Below are 22,941 nucleotides of genomic sequence, written 5' to 3'. Positions count from 1 at the left end.
TTTTTCTAATAGGTTTTCATGACAGATTTTCTCTGTGAAATAGCCCTAGTGTCCTAGAACTAGCTCTTATAGACCAGACTGGCTTTGAACTCAGAGTTCCTCCTGCCTCTGCCTCCAAAGGGTCTGGATTAAAAGCATGTGCCATGGCCACTCAACTCCAAACCTATTCTTAATAGACTAGTCTGACTTCAGTTTCTCCCAGAAAAAACCAGTCATTTGACAAGACTGTAGTGATTCAGGGAGGATTTGTCTGTCAGTGAGTTTGTATGAAGATTGAGCCCTGGAGATACGGTTCCAGGAACGATGCCTCAATGGTTAAGAGCACTGGCTGCTCTTGCAGAGGACCTGGGTTCAGTTCCTAGCACCACACAATGGCTCAAAGCTATCTGTAACTTCAGCTTCAGGGGATCAGGTGTTCCCTTCTCATCTCCATGGGTGTTAGATACATCACTAGTATGTATACATATACGTGGGCCAACATTTATATGTATTTAATGAAAATATATTAATCCTAAATAAAAAATTGGGATCTATCTGGGTGAGAGATCTGCTTTGATCAGATCATGGCACACTCTATAAAATCCTAGCCAAAGGGTAACACTGTTCTACTCAATCTTGGAAGCCACAGGAGGAGGCGGGAGTGCCTGGGCTGCCTGGAAACCCAGCTGAATGAGACATCCAACTGACTTGCCCCCGAGCGGGAACAGAAAACGAAGAATAAGCAGAGGCCCTCACAGACCCTCACAGGTCGGAGGGAAAGACGGACAAGCATGCTAGGGGTGACAGAGACAGAAGAGGGACGATCCATCCTCTGAATAATTTTGCACGTGGAACAAAACTGCACAGCCACCCTGGTGGGTGCAGCACAGGCTGCGCGGTCAGGTCGGATCACTGCCCAGCCTGCTTGAAACTCAAGCTCAGCAACCCTCTCTCAAAAGCAGAGCATGTGCTGGGATCCGTTGTCTGGAAGGGACATCTGCGATCTCCACGCTCCAGGCTCAGGCTCTGGCAGGACATCACGCCACCCAGACATTCGGCTTGTCCCTCCGTCTGCTCAGGGTAGCCTGCAGCCCCCAGGTCCAGCCTTAGCCACCTGGGAGGCCACATGTTAGGGTGCATGAGAATATTCCTAGAATAAGATGTTATTTGTCTATTTATTCTTCAGCCAAATGACAGAAGGTAGTCACGGTAGAGGCTAGCAGTGCTTCCAACTGCCAATCTCCTTGGTGTTCACCAAACCTGGTGTCTCTCCTTCGCTGTGTACAAGCACAAAGCACCCAGGAGGCTCAAGCGACTACATAGTATCACCCAGAGCCAACTTTCTTTTGGCTAAGGACTGCGGGATGTCAGCATGCCTGGAAGACTACCACACATGGTCACAGAATGCAAAAATCCACGCCCCTCTACATCTTGGGTTGTCTTTTATCTCTCTTCATTAATGTAGCCACCAAGGTTCAGGGGTACCATGCATATGATAAAAACAAATACAGACGTCTTTCTAAGGCATAAATATCTGTGTGGCTTCAGTCTGGAGTCTCTAGATCATGATCTCTCATCCCCTCAGGCAAAATGATCAGTTGGGTTCACCTTTCCCACGTATGCTTCTCTTCTGTGGTTTAATGATTCCATCATGAAATGGATACATTCTCTGCCACAAAAACAACATTCTCCTTGCTAAACACTTAAGGAAAGACCATGTTAATCACCCATGTGTGGGGACATGCATCATAAGCCCTCGACCACGTAGGAACAAGCCACCAGAAGAACTCTCCAGATGCATAAGCAAATAAGGTGCTGAGAATCAGAGACCAATTGTCCATCCCTAAGTCAGATTTCTACATTGTTCCCTATCATCACCAAGGTTTATAGAACCTTGCTAAAGAGGAGGCAGAAGGAAGGCAAGAAGCAGAGGATGGGGAGCAATACTCTAGGCTGCCGTCTTCTGGACAGGATGTGGCCATTGTGCTCAAATCCACAGCAGCTGTGGTTGTTCTTTGCACAAAACCAGCAAAAGCTCAAAACATCCAGCATCCTGGTGTAGATGGGGTAGGTGATCTCCAGGCCTCACCCTGTACTGAGAAACTGTTGACAGTTGATAGATGCTGAGGAGAGAAGATTCATTCCTTTTTGAGGATGTGGCCTCCTGTAGGTTTTCCATGCTCCATTGGCTGGGCTCACATGTATGCCTGTGGGCAGAGTAATTGGACTTAGTGGGTCATTTAAAAAAAAAAAGTGTGGACTTAAGAAGGGGGCATGATGAGAGGAGAGGAAGAACAGTTTGAAGGGGGAAAAGGGAGATGATTTGCTCATACTTCGTCTATACATATATGAAATTCTCAAAAATAAAGAAAATATTTTTTAAATAACTCCTTGTCCCTCCCAAATTTAGACCCTGTCACTTTTCATTTATTCCCTTTTTTGTCTCTCCATTCAATCATGAAACATCTCATGGTAACCCCATGCGAAGGGTATAGCCCAACTATCTTTCATGGTTGCAGTCTGATTTTTGCTTGTATGCAGTGTAAACCACACTTAAAGTTGTGGAGAACCAAAGTAGGGAAGCCTATGCTGAGTGTCTACACCTGCAGCTGCAGTTAGAATAAGCCATTTTACAAAGTGTAGAATCAATACCACTTGCATGTGAAAGTATTCCATGGGCCATTCTTTACCACTTCTTTTGGTCTTTCTGTTTTCTGCAGTCTGGTGTAGTCCTGGATGAAAGGCATGGGGGAGCCATTTTGTATTTCACTTGACAGTTGGTGGGGCTAAGGTCAGTTTTCATGTCTGGATTGATCTGAAAACAGGAACCCCACTGTGCTGCCTCACGGGTCCACAATGCTAACCCTCTCTCCCACAGGTCATGGAAGCGAGTAACCGACCCCTTTGAAGAAATCATGCCTTATGCCTTGTGCAGCCATCACGGGTTCTTCTGTGAATGTCGAAGTCTGTCTCTGCTCACCTCAGTGAGCGACACACTAAGGCATGGCACATCCATCAAGGAACTTCTTTTAAAAAATTGTGTGCATATAGTTGGGACAATGCAAAGAAAAATGGCACCCCATTCTAGTTGTTGCTAATAACTTCAGAGGTAGAGAGCTACCCAAAGGTTTAGAAAGTTCATTGTTCCTTCTGAGAGTGAGGGTTGGATTCCCTGCTTCCATGTCTGGTGGCTCATAATCACTTGTAACTCAAGCTCCAAGAGATCAAGTGACCTTTATTGTCCTTTACAGCACCTGCACACATGTGGCCTACACACACACACACATGCACTCACAAATAAATAAATAAATGCAATTTTTAAAAATACCATCAGTTTCTTACAATTTCTTTATGATCTGGTTCAACTGTGGAGTTAAAATAATCTTTCTTTTTGTTTTATTCTTGAGACAGGGCTCCTCTAAAATAACCTTCAAGTAATATAATATGCTATATTTATTACATATTTATTTTGTAGTTGTTATATTTATCATAATATAGTCATAACAAATAATGCACGGTATGGTTATTCAGTGATATACTGAGTATCTAGTCTATCTGTCTTGTCTAACCAGTTTGCAAAATTGTTTTATTTTTAGCTCCTAATAAGCAGGGTTAAGTTAACGTGTCAGTATCTGTCACGTTATTTTCTATTCAAAATAATTTACCTATAGTTTCAGCAAATACGATTGCATCCTATAAAAATGATTTTCCTTTTTAAAATATTAATTATTGGGGTGTGTGTACTTGTGCCAGGTCTATTAATGGCATGGCCAATGCGTGGAGGTTAGAGGATAACTCTGTAGAGTTGCTTCCTTTCCTCTGCATTTCTGAGGATTCCCAGGGATAGAAGTCAGGTCATCAGGGTGCACAGCTAAGCAACTTTACCTGTTGAGCCTTCTTAGAGCCCCAAGGATGCATGTTCTTCAGGGAATTAAGATTAAGGCTCTTGTTTAGAGCAGTGGTTCTCAACTTGTAGATCACAACCCCGCTTGGGGTTGAAAGGCCTGACCCTTTTATATGGGCCCCATAAGAGATATCACATATTTACATATACATATCACATATTTACATTACAATTCGTAATAGTAACAAAATTATAATTATGAGGAAGAAACAAAGCTACTGTTATGATTGGAGGTCACCACGACATAAGGATTAAGTATTAAGGGGCCACAGCATTAGGCAGGGTGGAAGCCACTGCTCTAGAGGCAGCAATTTCACAGAGGAGGAAAGACATTCAAATAAGAAAACAACAATGCAATCACTAAGCAAAGAATTATAACAGGGAACAGGACAGAGAGGACCACAATGTGAATCCAACTTCTCTGTTCATGGAAGACCTCTCTGGAGAGGTGGCATCTGATCCTAAACTCTGTGACAAGAGGGGGCTGCGGGGTGCAGGTTATTGACAGAGTGAAATGTGGAGGAGCCCCAGCCCAGAAGCCCAAGCCCGGGAATTAGATGAGTTGCTTAGAGACCTGAAGTAAATACAGGATACGTGAGGCAGGGAGGAGGGGTAGGAATCTGGGCCTCTGGGCTCCTGTAAAGAAGAGCTGGTCCATGAGCTGGGGAAGGGTTTAAGGTAAGATGGAAGCATTGCGTTATCATTTGCACTTCAGTGAAAACCATTCTGTTCCCAGTGTGGAAAAGTACCAAGGGGACCGGGTTGTGGATCCAAACAGGTTGACCAGGCGGCCATCCAGAAGAAGAGGGATGACTATGGGAAAGAAAACGGACAGTAGTTGACGAAATGAAACCAATCAGAGGGCTGCAAAAGCATTCTAGGGCCGAGTACCAGCATGTGCTGATGGACCAGGCTTGTTGAGTGCGGAGAGATACTAGGGAATGTTGGCAAGCTTTTCAAGAGATGCAGGAGGCAAGCAGGAGGAGGTTTAGTTCCAGGCTGGGCTTCTCGGTCTCTGTTTGGCTCCCAAGGCTCTTCTGCTGTCCTCCACATGGCTATCAGGGCACCAACAGCGGGCAATGGTTTTAGGGCCGCTCTTGTGATATCTGGGCCTCTGGGTAGAAAGTCTTGCCTTTAGTCTATAAGTTTCATTTCCTGCTCTTCCAGGCCAGGGACTACAATTCCAGGAATGGGCAGGTAGGAGTCAGGTCGGGAGATTCTGTGAAAAGCCTCTGGGCAGCTGGGAGCCTGGCCCAGAAAACAAGGTGGGGACAGGGAAGGTGTCTTCAAATGGAAATCTTGCACTGAGTTCTGAAAATGGCCTTATTTCCAGGGCGTGGGTGAAAGAAAGAGGTGTTTTTTATTTTGTTGTTGTTGTTTTTTTTTAATCAAAAAGAACGGCGGAAAAACAGGAGAGTGTGGGTGGGGCTTCTGAAAGAGGTGTGTGGAGAGGGAAGGCTGGACCCCTTGGAAGGGCTGCCAGAGGACTGGCTACTTCTTTAGAGGAGACTTCAGACAAAGGTGTAGAGATCAAAATGTAGGGACCCAGGGAAGACACGGTGGGGTTACCCACATTATTCTACAGGGGATGGGAAAATACCTCAGCTAGTATAACAAAGGTATGTCATTTAATGAACAAACAGGCAACTCTTGCCTAGCTTGAGTGGAAATGCCTAGCTAATGCATCCTGTCCAAAAGGATGCTGTTGGGTAGAACTCAAATGGGAACCACAAAGGGTTTCTTGGGACATAAAAGATGGAGGGAAATGATAGAGAAGCTAGTTTAATTTGTTTTAACTTTAATAAATACAGTCTACTTAGCTCAGTATATCCCAAACATTATTTTGAAATACAGTCAACAGGTAATATTAACAATGATAATTTGCACTTTTTCTTCAATCAAGTCATTGGCACATGTTTAAAATTAGATCGCCAACATCTCAACTTAGGTACATTGACCTTCAAAGTACTAACACTCTTATCCATCAATGGTGACAAGGAAGGACTTCTTGGATCTTTAATGCTCTAGACTTTCCTCCTGAAAACCTAATCCATGATTTCTTATGTTGATTTAGCACTAACACCAAAGATGTTGGACCTGGAGCAAGGAGACCTCAGTCATGGATCTCCTTGAGGCTTGCTCTGGGATCCCATCTTCCGAGCATCAGTGACCAGGAAGATGAGCATGTTTCCTCTTCACAAAGGGGCTGGGTTACAGAATGCTTTTTTTGTTAGAGGGTTCAATGAGTTAATATTTCCATCTACGGAAGCGTGGGGAATTTGAAAGGCTTGTATCAGCCTGCTAGATTTGGTCCTGGACATTATATTTTCTCTCACATGTACTGCCATTCCGCCCCAAGCCGGCATCCCATCAGATAGGGATTGCTGACTGGCTTAGTCATTCTTAGGCAGGAAGCCTTGCAAAGAGTCCCAGGTCCATGGGAAGCAGGCAAGGCAGCTCAGTCCTATTTAGTCAGGCCTGAGTCCAACAGTGCCTGGGGCACCATCAGTGATAAGAGGTGGTGTGGACCAAATCATCTGGTTTATCATTCTCTGTCCCAAGTTGCTTCTTGCAGAAGGTGAGGTTTGGCATAGTCCTAGTTGGCATAGCTGAGATCAGCGTGTCTTTTCACACTGACTCCATGAAAAAGACTTAGCTGGCACAATTTTCCTCACTTCTGTCTTCCTAGAGATGGATCCAAACTGGGGGAGATGAGGATCCCACAAAACTGTGGATGAAGAGCATAGAAAACATTTCCCATGGAACAGAGCAAGGGGCCTCCATGATGGGGGTATTCACATCAGTAAATAGAATGGCAGATGTGCACACCATGGAAGAGAGACAGAGGTCATGACTGTCAGCGTGCATCTGTGTCTTTAAGACTGCCAACTCTTGGGAATGGAAGACAGCTCTCAGTCAGCAAAGTGTTTTACCTTTGCATTATAAAGACATGAGAAGGTCAGTTATGGCAGTTCATGCTTATAATCCCAGCCACAGGAAAACAAAGAACTTACACGCAAAGTCCAGGTATGGTAGTTCAGGCTTCTAATCCCAAACCCAGGAACCTTTCGAACCTACATGCAAATGCCAGGTATGACACTTCACATTTCTTATCTCAGGCCAGGAGAGTGAAGCCAGGAGACTATCTAGGGCTTGCTAGCCATCCAGTCTAGCCAGACCGGTGAGCTTCAAATTTCATGGGGGACCCTGTTTCAAAGGGTAAGCAGAAAATGGTAGAAAACACCCAGCATTGATCTCCAGCCTCTGCCAGCATGGCACAGCTACACTCTCACATTTGTGGGCATGCACAAGTGGATGCACACGAACACGAACATACACATCTGCGTGCACACATACACATCACAATTTCTCAAAAGCCCCAACTTTTCAGATGCTGAGTGGGCTTGAAATGAGAACATATTTACTCAAAGAAGACACAACGGATTTTATCACGTCCTTTATACCTTTCTCATCACCAGGTACCTCGGCTTTCTTAGTGTCCCTTGTGGTGAGGTTTTTAACAGACTTGCTTAGTGTTGATAGAAGCCGACACTTGTACTGGAAATTGATGGCGTCCAGGGAGCATGTCATTGCCAAGTGAATGTCCTGTAACTCACTGAAGTCTGTGGCTACTTGGATGAAGGGCTCAGAGGATGTTCTCAGCACAAGCCTTCCTCCCCCACATCTCAAAGTCTCCGGCTTCACACACGCCGCTCCCAACTCCCAATCGATGTTTTATCTCCTGTGATTCACCCTTTCATCATAAAGTCACACATGCCAATCATGATGGGTCATCTTTACCGCCAGTTCCACTGGGGTTTGAATCGCATAGGAAATACAGCTCTAGGCACATTGTGAGGGTGTTTCCTGAGAAGTACACCTGGAATAGGAAAACCTGCCCAGGATGAAGGTGGCACCATTTCATGGTCTGGTCTCAGACTCTTTGCCCCCTCAAAAGAGAAAGCTATTGGAAGATGGTCATTCGTTGCTCTCTGCTTCCTGCCTGAGGATCTAGTAAGGCCATTCATGCCTTAACACTCCTGTTAAAATAACATAACTGCCGTGACAGGCTGTGCCTTCAAGGCTTGAGCCAAAATCCTAAGTGTTAACCGCTCGGATGGAAAGGTATCCTGGCAATCAGGAGTCAAGGAATACCACAAAGTCACACCGTGCAGCAAACCTCACACAAGAGATTTATTGGGAGGGAGAAGAAACAGGAGGGTGACTGCCTCTGCCTGGGTGAGAAAAAAGCAGAAACCTGGCAAGATGTATATACCTTTTCTTGGGGTGTGGGGTGGGGCAGAGCTCTTCAGGGTGGAGACTGGTGGGATTTCAAGTCCAGAGCTTGGGCTTTTAACTCTGCAGGGGAGGGGCACTGGGTCCCAGCTGTGAGGGCAGTTAGAGTATGTAGGTGGAGCCTGGCAGTTGGAGGTCCTTAGGGGAAGGGTCCTGGTTACTCGTGGGCCTCAGGGTCTTACAAAAATAAACCCCTCCAAAGCCTTTTCTTATTAGGTACTTGGCCACAGAAAAGAGGAAAACAACTAACAACTAAAAGCCATTCACGGAGAGTAAGCTCCATCTTTATCATGGCTGCCGAGTCATTATAAGACTGTGTTGACAGATTGGGAATGTTCTAGAAGGGCTTTGTTTTTGTTTGTTGGTTGGTTGGTTTTTGTGGCACAGATGTTTTTTTGGCCTTGGATGTGGCCCTGGCATGGCAATATTAAAGTCCCCCGGAAGAGACTCATTGTGCACATTGAAGCTGAATCATACTATCAGTCTTTTTAAAGATACTAAATACTCAACAGTCTCTCTCTCTCGCTCTCTCTCGCTCTCTCTCTCTCTCTCTCTCTCTCTCTCTCACACACACACACACACAGAGAGCTGTCCAAACTTTGCCACATCTCTGCTCTCCTCAACGGATGGCCCCAGGCACAATCTCGAGTGCCAGTCACACCCCAAGCTTCAAACCTTGAAGTTGAAACCTCAGATAATGAAGCAGTCAGGAGGCTTTTTTTTTTTTTAAAAAAAAAATCCAGTTTATTCACTTTGCTTCGACCTTGACTCATTAGCAAAAATACTGATGTTCAAGTCTGGATGCAGAGCAAACCTGCCCATGCATCCCCCCCTACCCCGTGTAGCTCATGCCCCACCCACCTCCCAGTCTCTCATACTGACACTACCCATATTCCCCATCCCATATCCCAACAACTATTTATATGATTATCACTTTGAATGACTTATTCCACTCAGTGGTTTCATGGGAGCAAAGCAGGCTGGACCCTGGAGTGGAAATGGTCTGCATCTTTCCAGAGTTACTTCCTGTCTGTGTGGGAGAAACGAAATGCAGCTTTTTCTCCTTTTTTTTTTTCTTTCTTAGTGAATATCTTCCCCGTTGACAGTCTAATTTATTTTCAGGTAAAAAGTTAGACGCTGGAGTTTCCTTTGGGACTAGGAAATGAGTTGTGGTGACCAAGGCCAAGTGGAGGGCACATGTTGAGAAGAACGCAAGGGGTAGGGCTGCCTGACATCCAGACCCAAGCTAGGGCTCCTAGGCCATTGGTCACTGCTTGGGGCACAAGACGTACTCTTCCCTCTGCGATACTTTCCAGGGAGCACACTCCTGCTCACCATATTTGCGTGGTGGGTACAAGTGTCCTGGGCCACATTGCCAGGAACCTACATTTAGATGGAAAATTGTTACCAAGTCAGAACTCTGGTATCTCCTGTGCCTCTTTTCCCCACTTTCTGGATGGGTGAAGAGGACTTTGTGGTAGTGTCTTCGTGATGAAGGTCACAGCACCCGTCCTAACCTAAGATAACATTGTAAAGCACATTAAGCTCATGTTATAACCCAAAATAGAATGAGCTGTTAGAAGCCCTGAGACAGACCAGTCTGTGGCCACAGGTGAATGCCCCCTGTCCTAACTGCCCTCTACTTTGACAGACCTGCACCTCTGCCTAAGGCTGGCAAGTCAAGGTAAAATTTTCCTGTAAGCGACTTAGGTATGTATACATGTGTAGTTACACATGCCCTTGAACTCTTATTCCTACCCTGTCTCCCAAGTGCTGGAATCACAGGATAGTGAAGGCACCCAGATAATCTTTAATTTTTTAATGCCCCATGTGTCTGGGCATACTCTGCTCTTTGGCCTAATAACCTGAGTTCTCTGTTTTTTTTTTTAAATAAGGAAAGACTTTTATTTACTTTTTTGAAATTTTCATACCTATATCACAAGTATTGTGATCATATCTGCCCCTGTTACTTCTCTCCAGTTCCACTATACTCCCATGTCCCTTCCAACTTCACATTCTTCTTTTAGAATTATCATTAATAGTTTCCCGGTCTAAATATTGTTGGGCATATGGGCATAGGTATGGGCTCATCCACTGTGGCCTGGTATGAATGTGGGCTCAATTGCTGGGGTATAGGTATGTGTATGGCTATGGGCTCCTCTGCTGTGGGCATGGGTATGGGTGTGTGTATGGGCTCATCCGCTGGGGGCATGGGTATGGGTGTGTGTATGGGCTCATCTGCTGGGGGCATGGGTGTGGGTGTGGGTATGGGCTCATCCGTTGGGGCATAGGTGTGGGTATGAACTCATCCACTGGGGCCTGGGCCACCTACTAATGCTACATCCACAAAGAAAAAGTTATTTTCCTTCTTTCAGCAGCTGTCAACTGCCAACAGACCCTTAGCTAGGACTGAGTCTTCAGGTCCTCAGAGTCCCCTCCCCTCCATGCTGAGGATTTACTGGCTGATCTTGCGCAGGTTTTTATGCAGGTAACCTCAACTGTTGTGAGTTGATGTGCACATCAACCATGCCATATGGGGAGGGCAGGACTTCACAGCTCTCTTCACCTTCCTACCAATTTTACATTCTCTCTACTCCCTTTTCTAAGATGTCCCCTATATGGTATGAGGGAAGGTTGCTATAAATGACCCACCTATCAGTGAGCTCCCACGGCTACTTATTCTCAGCACTTTGACCCATCGTAAACTTCTGCATTAACTGCCACCCACTGGAAAATAATGCTTCTCCGACCAAGGCTTTAGAGTAGCACAAATCTATGTGAGTAAGCATAAATATTTAAAATGCAGTTTGAAAGCATGATTATCCAGCAAAACAACCCAATCATAGGGTCTATGATCTCTCCGCTCATGGCCCTGGACCAGGTTTCAGTGTGAGCGTGAACTCTCTTGTAGATGAGACTCAGATCAAATCAGAAATCAGCTGCTTCCTCCAAGAGCCATCCTGCCACCACTGCACCAGTGGACACAACTTGCCTGGCCAGTCTGTGCTACGTCACGGTGCCGGGTGAAAACATTGAAGTGTTTTCTCTCCCAGCAGCCCCCACAGCACCTTCTAGCACTGTGAAGGCTGACCTGACAGGCGGGAGGTCTGGGCAGCTGGAGACTGAGATTGCTTTCTCTGTTTCCCTTAGCCAAACCACAAAATATCTTCAGCCTTAAGATCTTATCACCTAGCCACCGAAGGCAGCAACAGTGATAACCTGTGTTGTCTTGGGTATCTCTGAAGCCTCCAACTCATAGGTTGTGCCAGCACTGAGATTTTTCGCTTAAAAACTGGGGTCTTTTGGAAGAAGAAGTGTTCATCCATGCAATGTACGTCTGAGCAAATCTCTTAATTGTTTTATATTTTTATTCTCCATGAGCGGAGAGATCATAGACCCTATGATTGGGTTGTTTTGCTGGATGGTCATGCTGTCAAACTGCATTTGAAATATTTATGCTTACACACATAGATTTGTGCTACTCTAAAACCTTGGTCAGAGAAGCACTATTTTCCAGTGGGTGGCAGTTAATGCGGAAGTTTACAATGGGTCAAAGTGCTGAGAATAAGTAGCCATGGAGCTCACTGATAGGTGGATCAAACTAGTGGATTTCCTATAAACCTTCTTTATACAACCTTACTCTGAGTTCTTTAATGCTTTTATAGTGGAAATTCTTTTAAAATGAACTTCTGGTAAAACTGAATCACAGTTTAGTGAATTAACAGATTAAGGCTTGAATTTAAACCTTTATAAACATAAAAGTAAAGTTTTGGATAAACTATTTTTTTGGATTTTTTTGCTTCATTTTTTGTGTATGAGTGTTTTGCCTGTATGCATTCTTGGTGTCCCTGAACGTTGTCAGACAATGCTGGAGTCGCTAGAACTAGAGTAATTGGTGGATTGTGAAGCTTCATGTATGTGCTGGGAGCTGAACCCAGACTGCAAGAGCAATAGTTGCTCTTAATCCTGAGCTGCTGTTCCAGCATTGAACTAATCTTATAAAGATCATTATTGCAATAGATATACCCAATGTTTTAAGACCCACAGTACTTCAATATCTGCTTAATTAAAAATTCCATTTAAATAAGCACATTTCATGACCATGCCCCCAGCACCTTACTCCAATATCTGGCATTGAAATTTACTGTCTACATGTCAATCAAAGAGTTTAGTGGCAAACCCCAAAGTCGCCCCATGGATCTCCTCATGATACTTGCAGCCTGCATACATTTATTTTTCTATTGACTCCAGACTACACTCAGTGAGGAGAATGCAGAGCCGGTGCCTTCAAGACTCAGTTATGAAAGTCTTAGCATTCTTTCATAGTCTCTGGGGAAGCTAGTTCTGGGGCATGCTCTCTACCGTGTCATAACAGACAGATATAGAAATAAAAATATGGCTAGGTAATTTAACTTATGATTTAGTTAAATAATTTTTTTTCAAGCTTAAGTTTGTCCCATGTTGCAGGTACGTGGAAGACAGCTGAAGCCCCAATCCAACAGCGCAAACTCACCTGCTAGCCACATGAGTGAGTCCCTGAAAGCAGACACTGTCGTCCAGTGAGTCCCCTGCAGACCTGGGAGATGGCACTAAGCCAGAAGTGAGCATCCCATCCCACAGGTTTCTGACCCACGGACCCTAAGAGAGGTAGTAACTCATTACTGGTGTGTGTGTGTGTGTGTGTGTGTGTGTGTGTGTGTGTGTGTGTTTGTGTGAGCGTGAGTGCCTGCGTGTACTGTAGGGTTTCTAATGGGTCTGGAACTTACTAAGTTAGCTAGGTTGGCCAGCAAGTTATGGGGATTCTCCTGTATTAACTTTCCCAGTGCTAGAATTACCAACATACACATCAACATACCTGGAATAGGTAAAGTATGAATTCTGGATGATCAGACCCTGTATTAATGCTTGCAGTGTAAACCCTTCATCTCTGAGTGATCATGGATCCCTACTGTTGTTTTGATTGATTATTTTATTTTTGTGGCACCAACAGGGACTTTATTGATGGGTCTTTGAGCTGTGACAAACTTCATCATGCAAACTGTGAGGGCACTGTGATATCAGAGATGAGAAGCTGCCGTGGGTGCTGCTGCCACGGGAGCTGCTGCTCGGGGCACTTTGTCTCTTCCCAGTTCCTGTGAGCAAGTTTGCGAGAAGGCAATTCAGCACTTCACAGCCTGGTGGGTGACCTGGAAGATCCCACAGACTCCTGCACCCTTTCCTCATAGTCTGTCCAGTCCTTTTCCTGAAAATACCTATCACCGAAGACTCCATGCCTTCGGCACCAAATCCAACCTGGGGCTAGAAGTCAATTGGTTCAAGTTCCCAACATTCAAACTCTACTACAGTATTGAGCTTCCCTTTGTCTTCAGTGTTGTAAGACTTGATGGTGCTACTCAAAATTTCAATGGAGTTTCCCCATGCACAGAGCTTGCAGTCCCGGATCATGGAGACGCAGCCACAGCCTCCTTCGTTCAGAACCACACTACCCATCAGATGGATACACTGCCCATTCTCTGACATCTCACTACAGTTGCCAATTTTCATCTTCCAGTCCCACCGGAAGACCTCACCCACTCTCTGAACATTCTCCAAATTCTGCATTGAATTGCAGCTCAATTTTCCCCATAGCTGCTGGGCCCTCCTAATGTCTCTGTGTCCACTGTTTTCCTGCTTGCCATTTCATTATTTAAAAGAAAATTCAGTGGAACCATATTCTGAAGTCGGGGGTAACACAAAAACTTTGAAAGGGGGAAGATAGCTCGTATGGACTGCAGGTTTTGTCAATGTGGATGCCTCCCACTGGTTCCTAGCTGAGGGGTTGGTTGGGCTCCCCCTCACCTGCTATTCCTAGGAAAGGACACGGGTATATGTGTCAACTAAGACACCTTCAAGAGGCCAGTGCAAGACTCCCGAGCCACAGACCTAGTGGGGACAGGAAATGACTCTGAAGACTTAGAAGGGTTAAATTCAATCCAGATTTCTGTTAGTTGGTGTAGAAATCAAAGAGGGAGGAAAATGAGGCCAGCTGGAAGGCCTGGAAGACAGGTGTTATCCTGGAAATAAGATCTATGGGTCACATTAGGTTCTGGGGAGAATCTAAGTTAAAACAGTTTCCTGGAAGCCAAGGGTGAGGACGAATCTGGCTGACTCCCTGTCATGAAGCAGAGGCAGGTGGCTTGCTGGTGTCCCTCTTAAGGTCTCAGGGCGACTTGTCATTATTGGCCCATTCTTCAGCTAAGAAAAACAAGCCATTTTTTTTTCCAGAGGAACTGAGAAGCATCGTGGGGTAGAGCGCAGCTGAAGGCCCTGTTGCCTTTATTCCTGTCCAGTATTGCTGCAATGCACTGGATGGACAGGATTGTGCTCTCTAAAGTCAGTCAGTCATTCCTGAGAAACGGGGGTAGAAATGAATCATTAAGAAAGCCAGCCAGTCCACACTACTGTCCTCAGGGTTATCGGCTTCTGGGAAGAAAGGATCACTTTCTGTAGGAGATCTGGACCTGGGTACCAAACCTGAAGTTGCAATGTGACTGGAGAGGCTGTGCACCTAACTCTGGTTCTGGTCTGGAAAGCTGGTCTGGTGAGTTAATCACTCATGACTGTGGAAAAGTCAGTTCTTCCCCCACATGACAGCACAGGTCTGTGATTTCTGAGTCTCTGGTCACTCAGTGTCGTGCAAGAGCAGACGGGGTGTTTCAATGATTCCAAAGGCGCTGTACCCTTTAGAAGGCAACAGCGGCAAGCCTGCTACACTGAGCAACTAGACTATTTGGTGATGAATTGGAGGGGGGGCTGAAAACGAGAAAGAAGACCCTGTCTGTACCTCAAATACCATCATCTATGTTAGTTTCATGGTCTAATCGGCAAACTTAGAGGTTGCCTGGGGCTACAATGGCAGTTTTAAAGAGAGATCAAGCAATCACGTCAGTCACCAGTGATGACCAAACTGAAATGGGTCCCAGAAACCCCTGTAGAAACAGTTGTCTTACTCTGAAAATTGTAATTCAGTAGACCTAAAGGAAGAGTGCCCAGAGTTTCACCCCTCTCATTCATATACATATACATATGCATACATACATACACACACACGTGCGCGCAATCATGTGGCCACACCTACATGTTCATGTGTGTGCTTAGACATGCATGTGTATGTGTAGATCAGAGGTCCATAGTAATGCCTTCCTTGAGGCCTGCCCATTTTATTTTCTGACGCAGGTCACTCACTGAACCAAGAGGTCATTGGATGGATGACCAGTGAGCTCCAGACGTATGTCTGTCTCCTCCCCAGTCACATCCATGGGACTAACTTTCAGATGAGTTCACCACCCATGAGTTTTACATGATCTGAACTCAGGTCCTCATACTCACCCCTCAGTCTAAAGCTTGCATTGCAAACATACTCTATCATTAGACTTATTTACTTCATTTTATGTGCATGAGTATTTTATCTACACCTACACATGTGTACCCCATGTGTGCCTGGTCCATACAGAGGTCAGAAGAAGGTGTCAGATACCCTGGAATTGGAACTGTGAATGATTGTGAGCTATCACCTAAGTGCTGAGAATGGACCCTTGGTCCTTTGCTAGAGCAACTACCGAGCCGTCTCTCCAGTCCGTTTTCCATCATCTTGTTTTTCTTTTTAAATTAATTTGTTTTTGTTTTATGTGCAATGATGTTTTCCCTGCATGTTTGTCTGTGTAAGGATGTCAGATTTTGAAGTTACAGACCGTTGTGAGCTGCCATATGGGTGCTGGAAATTGAACCCAGTTTCTCTGGAAGAGCAGTCAGTGCTCTTAATCACTGAGCCATCCCTCCAGTCCTCCATCATACTCTTAAGCTTTGCATTCAGGTTGCCCATGGGACCTGGGTCCACACTTTGGGAGCCATTGATGTCCCCAATAATATTTCAGCACTGATTATAGTAGGGAAGCACTCTAATTGCTAGGGAGCACTGACTATATAGACAGGGAGCCAGGCCAAAGCCCATTTCCTTGTGCACTGAGGGGAGCCTTGGGGACATCATTATGGAAAATCTAGAATTTTCCAGCGGTCCTCTGGTCTTACCACCTGGCTGCAGTGTTTTAGACTGTCATTTGCTTGCCTGAACAGTCTCTTGCTCTGCAGCCCAGGCTGGTCTCGAACTCAGGATGCTCCTGCTTCTGTCTGCTGAGTGCTGGGATTACACTCAGGTGCCACTACACCTGCTGAGACCCCTGTCTTTTAAGTGGTCTCTGTGTCAAGGGACCAGGCAGATGTATGTGGTGATGTGGGAAAGGGAGGCTTTCTCCCACAGTGCTGGAATACCCTGGCTCTGGGGTATGTGGAACCTGAAGCCAGAGGCAGAGGCAACTGCATGCCAGCATTCCAGAAAACCCCACACGACTTGATTTCAAACTGACCCCTGAAATTCTTTCCTGCTCTCCCAGGAAAGTCCTATTTGATGGAAGGAAAGTGTGTGTGTGTGTGTGCGCGTGTGTGTGTGTGTGTGTGTGTGTGGCAAAGTGCACTTGGCAGGACAGGAGCTAAGATTTTTCTACCTCCAAGATCAGACTTTCAGCAACACGCCTGCCAAGTTCCGTCAGCAGCTGGCACCAAAAGCAAGAAGTAATGGTGAGTGGCTTTCTTCTTTTCCCCCTTGGTTTTCTCAAAAGATTTAGACAATTGAAATCCTATCCCGGCCCCTCTCCCTGCCATAATGCAGTCCATTTGTCTAAATTACAGACTTCAGCAATTATTTCTGCTTCCCCCCCACCCCTTCTTTCTTTTTTCTTTGTCAGACCAAAGACAAACTATCTGCACCCTGGCTGAAGGTGGCAAGGCAGCCACAGGATCGTCTTTGCGTTTGTCCACAGGGAAGATTGTGAGAAGAGCCAGCTCATGCCCTGTCCACGTCCTCCTGTTCCCACTGCAGCTGCATGGGCTGCATGGGCTGCATGGGCTGCATGTTGCCAACAGTCCCGTTATTTTTATCTTAAAATGCTACCTAAGATCGTCTTTTTATTTGGTGTGTATTGGTGTTTTGTCTCTGTGTATTTGTTCACCATGTACAAGTCTGGTACCAGTGGCGGCCAGAAGACAGCATCAGATCCTCTGGGACCAAGGGCCGCGAGGCACTTTGTGGGTGCTGGGACTTGAACACACATCCTCTGAAAGAGCAGTGAGTGCTCTTAACCTCTGAGCCATTTCTCCAGCACTGTAAAAATTTACCTTTAGTAATTGCAGGCTTATAGACAAGATTCAAAGAAGGCAGAAATAGACTCTGCTTTTCACGAGACTTCTTAAACTAACAAATCACCGCCGATATCAGTGAGCTCAGCCACAAGCTTTCTCCGGATCGCACCAGTTTTCCCACTAACACCGCTTCCTGTTCCAGGACCGTATCCAGGACACCACAGAACATTAGTCATCCTGCCACCCCAATCTTCTCCAGCCTGGGAGAGTTTCCTAAAATGCCCTTGCTTTTCGTGACTTAGATATAGTCGATGGAATTCTGGTTTTGTTGCTGTTGTTGTTGTTTGTTTGTTTGTTTGTTTTAATCTATCTATTCAGATGGACTGGTCTTATTTTTCTCTTAATTAAAGGAAGTGACCCAATCCACTTTAAGCCAAGAAAGCCAAAGTTCCAGGTGACTGCATAAACTGTCTGCTGTCATCCTATTCAGGAGCGTGATCTTCGGTTCCTGACCTCATAGTTCAGGAAGTCCTCAAGACTGCTTCAGAGGAACCAGAGATGAAGGGTGGAAAGATACTTGAAGGGGACAAGAATTCTTAGTGGACTTGCTTAATAGACAGCTCAGAGCTACCATGCCTTTGTGTGTCACGTGGAGTCCAGGGAGGGGACTGTCACACATGATCAGGCTCTGTGGGAGAACAGATTGTCACCAGCTCACAAGTTCAGAGACTGAGAGGAAGTCTGGAGGAGATGTTACTTTGAAGATGAGAACAGAGTCTTTCTCCCTCCTCCCTCCTTCCCTCTCCTCCCTCTCTTCCCTCCCTCCCTCCTTCTCTCCCTCTCTTCTTTCTTTCTTTCTTTCTTTCTTTCTTTCTTTCTTTCTTTCTTTCTTTCTTTCTTTCTTTTTATCTTGTGCAAAAAACCTGTTTAAATGCAAAGAAGCTGTGCACTCTCTAACTTACTGGTGTGTGCATCCTCGGAGTCCATCAGTGGCCTGTAGTCCATTGGTAAGGGGCAGACTCTCATAAATGACCCCACCCCCATCCATGGCTAATGCATTCTTGTAAGAGAGAAGGGATTTGACAACAAACAGGATAGCCGAGGAAACCAGAAAACCGCCATTGGTTCCTTAGCTGAGGCGCGGGGCTCCTGAACAGTGGCTGCCCTTGTCATTGTGAGTTTAAAGGCATCTTTCTATAAACCTAATGTTAAATATTCCTAAGAATCCAGAGAGCAGAATCAGAACCTTGTGATAATCTCAAGTTGGATGGCTTTCCCTTTAGCAAAATCAATTTTATTCTTCTTAATTCAGCTTGAGATGACTGTTAGAACAAGCCCTCAAAAATTAATAGTCTCTTTACCCTTTCTAACGCGGCAGCTGACCCTTGTCTTTCCATGTTAGCTCATTCACCCAGTCCCCAATCTTTCCCTAAAGGGAGACGAGATGAGGAAGAATATATAAAGAATATATAATTTTATATATGTATATATATATAAATTCCACATGTAACTCAACTCCTGAATCACACATGTTCTGACTGCTAGGAATAAATGTGTGTTGTTCTACGAGAATCGCCAAACTTAGTCACACACATCCATACAGACACACACACACACACACACACACACACACCCCTCATGGTCAGCTATAAAACCTTTCCTAATACTGACCAAATTAAAATCTATTGGGCAAAGCTACCTTATTAGGTGACAACGTAGAAGCTTCTACCCGTGGCGTAGCTGTCTATCCCACTCCGTCATTCATTTAGTGACGGCTCAGTTGTCACCCTGAGGTGCCTTGGGGGGGGGTCTCTTTAAAGGCCAGGGCAATCAAATGGTTTGATCTGCGGATTTATTCGGGGTTCACTTTGTACCGCAGCTGCAATGGAACAGGAGAAAGAAGCGGAGAGCAGGGAAAGAAAGCAGACTTTTGTAGGACCCTGTCAGCACGGAGAAGGATCCCATGAAGCAGCCGATTGGGCTATCATGTGAGCCCAACACACACTGCACACCTTCCCCTCTTTACAGCATGACTTGATTTCCCACACATAAAGGTCTTCCTGATGAAGGTTCTGGTAGACAAAAGGAGATAACATGAGTGTGGTGTCTTTAAGATGTCAAAGCCCAGGGGAGCACTGGCCTGGGTACTGATGAGAACGGGGTGCTGCTAGGTAGAAATGCCCGAGGGAGGGTTCCCTTCGACTCAGATCAGAACCAAGGTGCCCTTGGTATGTCCTAACTCCCATTTGGTCTCTCCTTGATCACTTTCTTTGTCTCTCCATTTCCTTATTTGCCTTTTCAAAAATGGGTGCAAGCAAGTACCCTTTGCTTTAGAATGTCCTGCTTGTTTTCATGCTTGTCTGTACCCCCCTCTCTCTTTTATTTTTTTTTTAAAATTACAGTTTATACTTTCTGCTATAACCAGGAATTCAACTATGCTTCTGACAAAGGCTTTCCTTGACGTCTCTGACCCAGGGAAATCAGGATGTCTTGATCATCAGGGTGGATTCAAAGATGTGGTTTTTCATGCACAGCGTGTCTTCAACATAAAACCCACATGACTACGTTTGTTGTCTGATTTCTTCTTAAGCCATGGTGTGAAAGTGAGGGTGGAGGAGAGAGAAAGTGTGAATGCGGGGTCAGGGTTCCATGCTCACATGCAGAAGTCAGTGGACGACAACCTTGGCTGTTGGTCCTCACTTTCCATCTGATTGGAAAAAGGTTTGGTCTAGAGATGGCGCATAAGCTCAGAACACGTCCTGCCTTGCAGAAGGCTCAAGTTGGGTTCCCACTCCTGAGTGGCTCATGCTCACCTCTAATTCCAACTCCAGAGGGAAATGAAGCCTCTGGTCTCTGTGTGCGCCTGCAATCGTCTATCTGCACATATTCTCACACAGATACACAACTAAACATAAATAAAGATCTCTTTTTTTCTCTTAAGGAAGCAAAGTCACTTGTCCACTGCTGCTTGCCAGGCTGGGCTGGTTCTTCCTTTTTTCTCTTCTTCTTCTCCCTTTCCTTCTCCTCTCCCCCTTTCTCCTCCTCCCCTAGACAGAAGATGCCAGGGCAGGGAGGGGGTGTCTGGGGAAAGGTTCCACTTAGGTCTGTCAGGCCTTCAGCTCCCTAATCTTTTTCTCCCCCAAGTTAGTTTGAGACTCAGACAAGCAGGGTCTCTGAGAGCTTCTTGGTGTGATCCAATCCATGTTTAATTTCCCAAACTGGCTTTGTGAGGAGATTTATTTCATTGTGTTTGTCTTGCAAACACCATTTGTTCTAAACTTCAATAAAACAAGAAGTGCTGCTGTGCTGCTTTTAGCTTTTTTGAGAAGGAGGATTTTACAAAGAGAAAAAAATGAGCAACAGGACAGAACAAAGAAGGGGGGCAGAGATGCGTGTGGGTTGGAAGACTTGTCAGCCAAGAAAGTGGGGTGAGAAGGAATGCCTCTACTGGGCACTGCTTGCTCTGCCAGGGTCCCTGGTAGCGTCCTGTCCCTTACAGACCACTGTGATTCTAGATGCCTTTCCTTGGGCAGCAAGTCCCACTCAATCCCATCCCTTATAGGATGAAGTGGTTCTCGTCCATCCGCATCCTTTTTCTTTCCTACCATTGCTGGAGCATCCATGGAGCATATCCTTGCCTGCTGCTCCATTAATCTCAACTCTGCCTCAGACTGTGTGACCCCAAGGATACTTTGTTTTGCTAAACCTGAGTATCAACCTGTTATCTATTTAATGCTACCTTAGTTCCCTGTGTGCTTATTGTCTCTGCCCTTTGTGTTAATGGCTCGGGAGCACAGTCTCTCTCCCAGGCCAAGGGGAGCACCCGCCGTGCCATGTGCTCAGTACCCAGTGACCACTCAAGCCTGGGGCTCCACTGAACACCAAGATCCATCTAGAAAACTACCTCACATCTCAACACAAGCAGCACATACCCCGTTCTGTACATTAAATCATATTTTGATTATCTATAATTCCCAGTACAGGTATAAATGTTAATGAAACTACATGCTAGGTTATATTGTTTAGGAAATGAGAATAAGAAAAATTCTGTACAGAACTTGGGAGAAAGCACTGAAGGGAAATGCTTACAGTTGCAGACTCAAAATTTAAGTGTTTGCTCTGGCTAAGCCTTGATGGCCAGTTTGACAGTCAGAGGCACCTGAGTGTTGACCCTCAACCGAGGAGCTGCATGGATAAGATTACACTGTAGTTGTGTCTGTGTGGAACTGTTCTGTCTAGTAGTTGATTGGGAGAGGGGCTAGGTCATTGTGGTCACTGTGGACAACACCATTCCCTGGGCAGGCGGTCCCTGGCTATATAAAAAACTAATTGAGTGTAAGCCTGCTTGTGAGTCACCTAGTAAGTAGCATCCCCCGTGGTTCCTTCTTCGGTGATGGGCTGAGCTCCATGTTTGTTGATAATGTATGTGGAATAGCAAGCAGGGCCGTCTCTGAACTCCTGTTTGAGTTTCCACACTGACTTCCTTCAGTCATGGGTTGTGACCTGTAAGCTGAACCAAGAGAGCTTTGCTCTCCCAAGCTGTTTCTGGTGAGAACAGTTTATCACACTAGCACAGAGGAACATAGAGCTACTTTCTTCACAAGTCAGGGGGCCATGACTCTCCCAGGTGCAGTCACAAAAGAATGTGGACAGTAATTAAAAACTGGGTACCACCAGGATATTTTTTATTTGATTTTTTTTACATGTCACAATGGAATCTTTATATGGTATTGAATCTCTGCTATAAAATAAAGCTAGCAATGCAGATTTATTTCCTCAATTCGCAGTTCCCATTTAAGTGACTTTTAAACTTCTCCTAGAACACAGATGATCCAGGTCCATACTATGTCTGTGGCATTCTATGTAACAAATCACCCTGCTGCCAGTCATTTCGAATTCAAGCTTTTGATAATCATTGCCAGCTTTTACCCTCTGCTTTCTCTGTTTCTCCCCTCTTTGCCCCCGTTCCTCAATCCAGAAGAGTTCATTTATCCAACACTCAGGTTCTTCAGAATGTTTCCTATGACTCTGACATACAAAAGATGTGGGACAATTCACTGACTAAGAAAACTACTTTACTGAAGGAGGGAGATAGATGTATGGATTAGAATGTGCCAGGCAATAAATTCAGGAAGAAACACTGAAAGAAATGGACACTTTGAGGAGAACTTGCTTAGAGGTCTTAGTGTTGTTCTTAAGGTCATAGTAACTGACACAGCCTCAGCGTGGTTCAGACTCAGTGGGATGGTGAGAAACACCACGCAAGGCCGACTTCTGTAGAAGCCATGCGCATTGCTTGATTTAGTGACTCTCTTCCATTTACATTTATTTAATGAAATACGTTATGAAAAAACGGCTACAGGAAATAAGGCATCTATAGAATGGGCTGGTGAGGCAGGCTTTCCTCTGTCCATTAATGACGCAATCCATCAGGTGACTGATATAGCTAGCTCCATCTCAAGGGAAGCATGGGGAGTCTTGAGAGTGATGCTGGCCGAAGTCTTGAAGGGACAGGGTCAGACTGTGCCAGGCCTGTGAGTGAGGGTCTACCGGGACACAACCTAGTAGAGGTGATGGATGAGATTTCA

General features: G+C 45.4%; 1 pseudogene; it reads right to left on the bottom strand.

Moving 5' to 3' along the window:
- Positions 1-13,208: 13,208 nt before the first annotated feature.
- On the bottom strand, positions 13,209-13,780 carry LOC125398587 (CXXC motif containing zinc binding protein pseudogene; annotated as a pseudogene).
- Between the last annotated feature and the right edge of the window lie 9,161 nt (positions 13,781-22,941).

This window comes from Myodes glareolus, chromosome 11, assembly GCF_982192425.1.
Source record: "Myodes glareolus chromosome 11, mMyoGla1.1, whole genome shotgun sequence".
Classification (NCBI taxonomy): domain Eukaryota; kingdom Metazoa; phylum Chordata; class Mammalia; order Rodentia; family Cricetidae; genus Myodes; species Myodes glareolus.
The sequence above is the reverse complement of the archived record's forward strand: the minus strand, read 5'-3'. Positions and strand labels throughout refer to the sequence as shown.